At 36.3% G+C, this 10,455-nt stretch overlaps 1 non-coding gene across 1 annotated transcript; it reads right to left on the reverse strand.

Annotated features, from left to right (window-relative positions):
• Positions 1 to 1,869: 1,869 nt before the first annotated feature.
• Positions 1,870 to 1,976, reverse strand: LOC121210394 (small nucleolar RNA R71). Its single transcript, XR_005905507.1, has one exon. It is a non-coding gene; the product is annotated as a small nucleolar RNA R71 (small nucleolar RNA).
• Between the last annotated feature and the right edge of the window lie 8,479 nt (positions 1,977 to 10,455).

A 10,455-nucleotide genomic window follows, 5' to 3' on the forward strand; every position in this document is an offset into this window, starting at 1 on the left:
ACAAGTCCAAATCGACAACCTCCCTAACTTTTAGGGATTTCGGCTTTTCCTAAAATATGCAAGAAGACTAAGTTTTGGAGACGACTTACCACCGATTCCTTAGTGACTGCTTCCAATGAGTTTCCCACTCGATCTTGATGTAGATCTGAGCCCTCAGATGATAACAAAAGTCAAGCTTTCAGTGACTTCAGTATTCGGCCAAGTCCCTTTTAATGTAAGGTTTTCGGCTTTTTGCAACTTGTGTTTAGAAAGGTAAAACGAGAGGGTTTTTGATATGGTCTTGTCGTCAAAACTTAAGGTTTTAGAGGGCTGGTGAATCAGCCACAAATGATGAAGATAAGAGATGTGGTTTTGGTTAAAGAAATTGGCCCAAATAGAATCAAGCTTTCGGGATTTTGGCTTTTTATGGCCAAAGGCTATGAAGGTTTTGAAACAGTTGAAGGGAAAAATGGAGATGAAAAAGATGGTAGGGAGGTTCGGCAATGGAGGAAAGGAGAAGGAAGATAGATGGAGAGAAAAAAAGGAAAGAAAAGAAAGGAAAAGAATGGTCAGAAAAAAAAATGGCACAACACTCCCAAATGTCGAATTTATACCTAGCTTTTGACCTAGCCGAAATTTACCCCCTTAAATAATCCCTTGGCCGGCCACCTCTTGCTCTTTAAGAGTCCAACATTTAGCCAACACATCTCTCCCTAATCAGCTCCTAATTTCTCTCCCTTATCCCCTCATTGCTCCATCTCCTGAGCAACTCAAACTCTTGTTAACTGTCTTTCACTTCATTTCCATTACCTACCTTTTCTGTTCATAAAATTAATCCCTTGTTTTGCTATCAATGTGACTTGAACCTGGGTCCTCCCTAGCTTCCACACGCCACTTATAGCCTTCCCTGTGGCGTCACATGCCACTTCACCACTTGCTTCCTTGTGATCTATTTTACACAATTAATTCCTCAAAGCCTAATTTACCAGAACCCCTTTCCCTTATGGAATTAAAATTAATTAAATCTATCGGGTTTTATCCTAAGCTTGGGCCTTCTAGAGGCCCACTATCACAATTAAACCTACACTTAACAAGCAGAACACAAAAATTTTTAATTTTACAAACTTTTTTCAGAATTCCCAAAAATTTGGGGCGTTACACAACTGTTGCCATAGTCATTTTTTTGTGAAATTATTTATTTTCAATTTGGTTACTTCTAACATTACTAACTTATTCTTTTTAATTTTGTGATTTTCTTTTTAGGGGTCATCATGCCCCTTATGCCCTGAGCGACATACGTGCTACAATGGACGGGACAAAGGGTTGTGATCCCACGATATGAACATAGATCGAATTATCGATTTACTCCCAATAGACCCTAAAATTGAGCAAACTTTCAGACAAAGAAGACATAAACGAACAGCTGAAAGACAAGTCAAGATGGACCTTGGAAATTAGAATCAAGACCAAGGTAATGAAGCTGATCATGTACGAAATCCCATCCTCATTGCCGATGATAGGGATCGACGCCTCAGACAATATGCTATGCAATTTTTCAATGAGTTAAATCCGGGAATTTGAAGGCCAAATATTAAGGCAACCCAATTCAAATTGAAACCAGTGATGTTTCAAATGCTATAAACGGTGGGCCAATTTAGTGGTATGCCCATGAAAGAACCACATCTCCACCTTCAATTGTTTATGAAGGTGAGTGATTCATTCAAGATAGCCGGTGTGACTGAAGACGCATTGAGGTTGAAATTATTTTCGTACTCGTTGCGAGATCAAGCACGAGCATGGCTCAATTCATTGCCCCCAAGTTCCATATCTACATGGCAAGAATTAGCAGAGAGATTTTTGGTTAAGTATTTCCTGCCTAGCAAGAATGATAAGTTGAGGAGCGAGATCACAACTTTCCAACAATTGGATGAGGAGTCTTTGTATGAGGCTTGGGAGCGATTCAAGGAGTTACTTCGTAGGTGTCCTCATCATGGGATTTCTCATTGTATCCAGTTGGAGACATTATATAATGGTCTCAATGTAGATACAAGATTGATGGTAGATGCTTCTGCAAATGGTAAAATTTTGTCTAAGTCTTATAATGAGGCTTATGAGATCATCGAGAGGATTGCAAGTAATAACTATCAATGGCCAGCAAATCAAACAACTTTAGGAAGACGTGTAGCCGGAGTTCATGAAGTTGATGCTCTCACTTTATTTTCAGCTCAGGTATCCTCTATTTCCTCTATGTTAAAACAGTTTACCGTTAATAGTGCTAATAATTTTGTAGCTCAGCCACCAAGTCCATTTGAAGTAGTTTCTTGTGTGTACTGTGGGGAAGGTCATTCTTTCAAGAATTGCCCATTGAATCCCGAGTTAGTGTACTATGTGGGGAACCAACATCAAAATAGGAGTGGACAAGGACCCCAGTCCAACTTCTATAATCCTTCATGGCGTAATTATCCTAACTTTTCTTGGAGCAACCAACTTTATGCAGCATCGACCCAACCAATCTCAATGGTTTAATCAGCAAGCTCCAAAACCACCTCAAGCTGAGGCATCAAACAGTTTGGAGAACTTGTTGAAAGCATACATGGTGAAGAATGACACTTTGATCTAGAGCCAAGCAGCAACACTAAAAAATTTGGAAAACCAAATGGGTCAGTTAGCTACGGAGCTTCGTAATAGACCGCAAGAAACCTTGCCGAGCGATACTGAGAATCCAAGAAACTTGGGTAAAGAACATATCAAGGCAGTGGCATTGCGAAGTGGTAAAATTCTGGAACCCCAATTGATTGATGTCAAAGACGAGCTTGTTGAAAAAGAGGAAAGTCAACTAGCTGTTGAAAGTCCTACACCAAAAGAATCAAAAACTGCAAAGACTGACAAGGTAAATCCTAACTTAGTAAATTCAGATAATTTAACATCTTCTTTGGATGTAGATTTACCTACTCAAAAGAGTTTTCCGGTTCAACCAAAAGTTCCATCACCTCCATATTCACAAAGATTGCAGTAACACAAGCAGATATAGGAGGTGCAATTCAAGAAGTTTTTGGATGTTTTGAAGCAATTACACATCAATATTCCATTAGTGGAGGCTTTAGAACAAATGCCGAATGACGTGAAGTTTATGAAGGATGTACTATCCAAAAAGAAATGACTGAGTGAGGATGAGACTGTCGCCTTGAAAAAGGAGTACAGTGCGTTCCTGCAGAACAAGCTACCATCGAAATTGAAGGATCTAGGAAGCTTTACGATACCTTGTAACATTAGTGAATCTTACTGTGGTAAAGCTTTGTGTGACTTAGGAGCGAGTATCAACTTGATGCCTAAGTCTATTTTCAAGATGCTAGGGATAGGAGAAGTAAGACCTACAACTGTGACGCTTCAGCTAATGGATCGATCTTTAGCATACCCCAAAGGAAAGATTGAGGATGTTTTGGTAAGAGTTGATAAATTTATTTTTCCTGCTGATTTCATTATTCTAGTTTTTGAAGCAGATAAAGAAGTGCCAATTACCCTTGGGAGACCTTTCTTAGCCATGGGAAGAATGTTAATTGATGTGCGAAAGGCGAACTCACCATGCGAGTTCAAGATGATCAGGTAACTTTTAACATTCTTAAAGCGATGAAATTTCCCGATTCGACAGAAGAGTGTTCAGTTATGGAAGAGTCGAAACCTTGATTTCTATGGAAAATAATTTTGAAGAAGATCCATTGGAGTAAGGTTTGACCCTTTGGAGGATGAAGAAAGTGAAGTACACATGGTTCTGGTGGAAGCCAATCTGAGAAATTTTATTCAATCCACACGATTTGAACAATTAGAGTTAGAAGTCAGAGAATTTGTGCAACCCAAATTGTTAATAGAAGAACCACCCACACTCGAACTAAATGTACTTCCTTCACATTTAAAATATGTTTATTTAGGTGACTGTTCCACTTTGCATGTGATTATTTCAGCAAAACTAAGAAAAAATCAAAAGGAGCAATTAATTTCTATTTTAAAGAAATTTAATAAAGCAATTGGTTGGACCATAGCTAATATTTGAGGTATAAGCCCTTCATTTTGCATGCACAAAATTATTCTAGAGGAAGGTGAAAGAGCTCGAATTGATGGGCAAAGGAGGCTCAATCCTATTATGAAGGAAGTTGTGAGAAAGGAAGTGATCAAATGGTTGGATGCAGGAATCATCTATCCTATTTCAGATAGTTCGTGGGTAAGTCCGGTACAGTGTGTACCAAAGAAAGGTGGAATTACGATTGTTGAGAATGAGCGTAATGAATTGATCCCAACAAGAACTGTTACTGGTTGGAGAATTTGTGTTGACTACAGAAAGCTAAATAAAGCCACTCGAAAGGACCATTTTTCATTGCCTTTTATGGATCAGATGTTAGATCGACTGGTAGGTAATGAATTCTATTATTTTTTAGATGGTTACTCAGGATATAACCAAATAGTTGCAGCCCCAGAAGACTAACATAAAACAACCTTTACTTGTTCGGACGGTACATTTGCTTTTAGGCGAATGCCTTTTGGATTATACAATGCACCTGTAACATTCCAACGATGCATGATGGCAATATTCACTGATATGGTTGAAAATTTTGTTGAGGTTTTCATGGATGATTTTTCTAATTTTGGTAACACTTATGATATTTGTTTGAGTAATTTGGCTAAGGTACTGAAGAGATGCGAAGAGATGAATCTTGTCTTTAACTGGGAGAAATGCCATTTTATGGTTAAAAAAAAAGAATTGAAGTCGACAAAGCAAAGGTGGACATAATTGAAAGATTACCTGCCCCAATGAATGTGAAAGGAGTCAAAAGTTTATTAGGCGATGCCAATTTTTACCGAAGCTTTATCAAAGATTTTTTCAAAAATTTCTAAACTGTTGTGTTTGTTGTTAGAGAAAGATGTAGGGTTCGATTTTAACAAAACATGTTTAGAAGCTTTTGAAGAGCTGAAAAAACGGTTAATCTCAGCTCCCATAATCATTACACCCGATTGGAGCACACCTTTTCAGTTGATGTGCGATGCAAGTGATTATGCTGTTGGAGTTGTGATGGGTTAAAGAAAAAATAAAGTGTACCACTCCATTTACTATGCAAGTAGAACCTTGACAGGAGCCCAATTCAATTATACGGTAACTGAAAAGGAACTATTTTCTATAGTATTTGCTTTTGAAAACTTCCGCTCATATCTTATAGGTACCAAAGTTACAATATTTATTGACCATGCTACCATTAAATATTTATTGGATACTTCTACTCCAAGAATTTGACCTTGAGATCCAAGATAGAAAGGGTGTTGAAAATCAAGTAGCTGATCATCTGTCGAGGTTGGAGCAAGATGAGGTAACTTGATCACATGTACCTATCAATGAGAATTTCCCAGATGAACACTTATTTGAGGTAAGTCGAATTCATGAAATACCTCGGTTTGCTGATTTTGCCAATTATCTTGCATGTGGAATAATTCCTCAAGAAATAACATACCAACAAAGGAAGAAATTCCTTCATGATAGTCGGTATTATTTTTGGGAAGACTCGTTCTTGTTTAAACATGTGCAGATAATATAATCCGAAAGTGTGTAGCTGAAAGTGAGATTGCTGAGATCTTATATCATTACCATTCATCTCCAAGTGGAGGACACTTTAGTGGTGCACGTGCTACAGCTAAGGTTTTGCAAGCAAGTTTCTTTTGGCCTACACTTTAAAGATGCTTATGCCTATGTGAAGAAATGTGATAGATGCCAAAGGAGCGGAAACATATCAAGGAGAAATGAATGCCTTTAACAAATATTTTAGAGATTGAATTATTCGACTATGGGGCATTAACTTCTTAAGACCGTTTCCTTCTCTGTATGGGAACAAATACATCTTAGTTGCTATGGACTATGTATCCAAGTGGGTTGAAGCTGAAGCGTACCCTACAAATGATGCTAAGGTAGTCATGCGGTTCCTACATAAGCACGTGTTTACAAGATTTTGGACACTAAGAGCTATTATTAGTGATGAAGGTTCTCATTTTGTGAACAAATGGCTTAAGTGGTTGCTTGACAAATATGATGTGAAGCACAAGATTGCTACTGTTTATCACCCTCAGTCCAATGGGCAAGTTGAAAGAGTGAACCGTGAAATCAAAGGTATCCTTGAAAACGTAGTACACCTAGCAGAAAAGATTGGTCTCGAAGGCTCGGTGATGCATTATGGGCATATCGAATAACATTTAAGACACCGTTAGGAATGACTCATTATCGGTTGTTTTTTGGGAAGGCATGTCATTTTCCATTAAAGTTGGAGAATACAACTCACTGGGCTTTGAAGAAGTTAAATTTTGATCTTAAGCAAGCTGGTGAGAGAAGGATGTTACAATTGGATGAGTTGGAAGAGCTGAGGTTGTTATTCTATGAGACTGCCAAAATGTATAAAGAAAGATAAAAAAAGATTACATGATAGTCATATAAGACCTCGCGAGTTTAAAGAAGGTCAGAAGGTTTTGTTGTTTAATTCAAGGCTGAATTATTTTTTGGGAAGCTAAAATCCCGATATAAAGGACCTTATACCATCTATCGAGTTTATCCTTATGGAGCTATTGAATTATACGACAATTACGGAGGTACGTTTAAAGTCAATGGTTAACGTCTCAAACATTATTGGGATGGTGACATTGAGCGAGTTGAATCCTCGTTCAAATTAACAGACCCTTGATTTTTCATAAACTTGTTTTGTAAATAAATAAATAATTAGGATTTATTTTCTTAATTTTGTACATTTAATTAATTCTGTCTAAGGAGATTGGAACTTAAGCGGGACCACTGTGACCCCTCTAACCTTTCCTGGGAATTAATTTAATATAATTTATTGAGAAGAAATTTGCTAATTAATATTTAATTTTTTTCATTTGTTTTGTTTAAATTTTAAATTTTTATGTTAATAAATGGGGTCAAATTTGGCCCAAGTACTAATCAGTTTTTTTAATAAGATAAGTCTGAATTTGAGGCCCAAGACAACGAAAAAAGGGAAAACTCCACACCTATTATCGCCACTTCCATTGCTTGCCACCCAAGTAACCTTAATGTACCTAAGTTTTTGCTACATGTAGCCCTAATTTTTCCCTATATAAACCCCTCTTCGTTCTACTATTTTTCATATCCCTCAAAGCTATTTACTTAAACCCCAAAATCCTTAAACTTTTCTCTTGTGCCGTCAACCTCAAATCCCGAAAAAAACCCTAGTTTCTTTTCCCCTGTGCCGAAATCATCTAGTCCCGCTGCAAAGAGATTGCCAAAGTGCCACCGCTATTATTGCAAGTCATTGTCGCTGCTGCACATTGCTGTCGTCACCACCGCACACTGACATTACTGTCGCACACTGTCGTCGCTCCATTCTTACTATTGCAAGATTGTTGTCGTAGCAAGTTCTACCCACCTTGCTAATTTCACTTTTTCCTCTGTAAGTAGAAATTTTCCGAATCTTCGAGAAAATACCATGTCTCGCAAAAGAACTAGATCGTCGAAGACTACTCCTGAAAACCCGATTGTGATTGATGAAGAAGTGAAAGAGAGATTTGATTCAATTTTCAAGCCTCAACCTATGATGCCGGAAAAGGTTTTAACTTGAAGAGTAATGATCTAATGGTTGTCCTATGCCAATTAGAAAGACAATCAATGCTCTCAAGTGGGTACGATTTTGTGATGCTCGTTAACTTCCTGACGATGAACTAGTTTGAGAGTTCTATGCAAGTTTGACCATAAAAGATGCGACTGAGGTCATCGTTCGAAAGAAAAAGGTACCTCTTACTCCTAAGTCCATCAATGATTTGTTTAACTTACCCGATGTTGAAGAAGATGAGTACTACCCTATGATGAACAACATAAATTGGGATTTTCTTCAACAAGTACTTAATGTTGTGACAAATTCGAGATCCCAATGGATTATAAGAAAGTATGGAAGCCATTCTTGCCGAAGGGAATACCTCAAACCAGTAGCAAAGGTATGGTTTTATTTTGTTTGCTACAGTTTTATGTCTATCCCACATGGTTCCACCATCTCAATGGAACGAATGCTCTTATTATATGCAATCTTGACAGAAAAGTCCATTAATGTTGGGAAAATTTTTCTCAAGGAGATTTATGGCTGTGTTAAAAAGAAGACAGGAAGTGCTTATTTCCCATCATTAATCACTTCACTTTGCTTAAGGGCCCATGTTAAAGCACAAGTGAATTTGAAGGGGCAATATGTCCAAGGGTGCATTACAAGTCATGATCTTGAAAGATTAGTAGAGAAGGTGCATGAGCTGAATCAAGGTGAACAAGAAGAACCAACTGAGCCAGATACTGAGGAGTCAAAAAATGAAACTGAAACTGAATTAGTTACACCACTGAAGAAGAAGAATCTGACAAGGAACCAAACAGTCCTAAACAAGTTCCTGAACCAAGGGTTGAGCCAGAAGAAGAACCAGTCAAGCTAAGTGTTGAACCTGAATATACAAGTCCCATGCCAACTTTTGCAAGTACTTCAAGGAAATTAGAGTTTTCAATATTTATGGATATGTTCAAGTTCATGCACAATCAACAACAAACTTACTGGAAATATGCAAAAATTAAAGATGATTTAATTCGAAATATTTTTAAGAATATCTCTAACACTTTTGTTCCTGAGATCCCAGATGTCATCTTTGAGATATGGATAGAAGATACTGATTATACAAGCGGAGATGGAGCTGAAAAAGAAAAGGGGAATGAGATAGAAGAATAAAAGGGAGGATTCTTGTCTTTTTATTTATTTATTTTAGGTCTTTAAAATTTGTTTCTTTAGTAATTAGGATTTAATTTCTGTATAATAAAACAAAGCAAGCATGAATAAATGCTTCTTTAAAAAGAAAAAGACTAAGTGATGTGGAAATGGGAATGAACATGTCTTGGACTGGATTATGAGGAAAGACTCGGTATTTAAGCAGTCTTAATGACTCACCTTTCTTTCATTTTAACCTTACCTGGTGTTTAGTTTTCATTTATTACTTTGTTCTCGCAATGAGGACATTGTTTCTTTTTAAAAGGGGTAAGGCAAATAATTGCTCAAATTTTTTAAAATTTTCAAGTATGTTTCAATCATTTCTTCCATGAGTATGTTTTAATAAATGAATGTTTAGAGAAATCCTTTGTTAATAAGATAGCTTGTATGTGACCATGAATGATGATTTTATCTGAGTGATTATTGTTATCATGAAGAATGGAATGATTGTATGATCTTAGTCTTAGGTAATGTTTGCCATGAAAACTTAGTTTCTTTTGAGATTAGACATGCATGAAGGTTTATATCTATAGAATTTACTTAGTAACTTTCTTGAGGTGAAATCCTAGGAGACATAAAAATCTAGAATGATATAGGCGCTATTTCTTTGGATCGTTTGAGCTTTTTCAAACCCACCTTATGATATTAGACCCTTGAAACTATAATTTTGAGCTTAAAAAACCTGTTTTATTATAATGAACCTACATTACAAGCCATATCTCCATCTTTTACAGTTTTCCTAATTTTGTGCACCTATCTTAACTAAAGTTTTCTTTGTAAGCAATTTGTGAGGAAATTTTCATATATGTGCTTATTTGAGGAAATTTTCATAAGGATGTATGTGCTCATGCTGAAAAAAAAAGGAACGAAGAATAGTTTGTCAGTTTCCACGAAGAAAAAATGTATGAGCATGAGTTCAAAATAAGTTTGGGGTATTTCAAAGGATCACTTAAAGAAAAAGGTTGAATTTTGAGAAATTGAAAACAAAATTAAAGGTTAAGATTTTGAAACCGATATGTCTCATCTCTTAAAACCCCTACCTTTAACTGAGCCCCTTTACAACCTTATAAAAGACCTATTGATTGGATGATTATGTCGCCTACATTAGTGGAGAGGGAGTTCTAAGTTCAACATATGAAGATTTTAAATAAGCCTTATGATTGTTTTGCTTGATTGATGAGAAATTATGTTGAATGAAAGAATATTATCTATGGCTGTGATGTATATACATACTATGGTTCATGATAGCATATCTTGAAACTTAGTATAAAATTTTCAAAATGTTTGTGTATGATTTACTTGTTAATAAAGAAGATATATGTAACACCCCAAACCCGACCTGGAAGTTCAGCTCAAATCTGGCGTGTCACATTGAAGTGTTTTTCGAAAAACATGTTTCCATTAAAAACCCTTCTTAATAATTAAAAACTTATACCCTTTTTAAACCTTGTTAGAAATCCTCACTGAATAACATTCTTAACAACTTTCTAAAAACCTTGGCAATTGCGGAAGCTTAATTTAAAAACAATTGCGGATACATGATGTTTTGAACAACAGTAGTTGCTTTGGAAAACCGTGTTCTAATACTAGCAATTATAACAACAATAAATAAAATTCCAAATTTGAAATCCAGAAAATTACAACGGCTTTACTACAACCCACATAAAAACATTTAAAAGTA

This window comes from Gossypium hirsutum, chromosome A11 (genome assembly GCF_007990345.1).
Source record: "Gossypium hirsutum isolate 1008001.06 chromosome A11, Gossypium_hirsutum_v2.1, whole genome shotgun sequence".
Classification (NCBI taxonomy): Eukaryota; Viridiplantae; Streptophyta; class Magnoliopsida; order Malvales; family Malvaceae; genus Gossypium; species Gossypium hirsutum.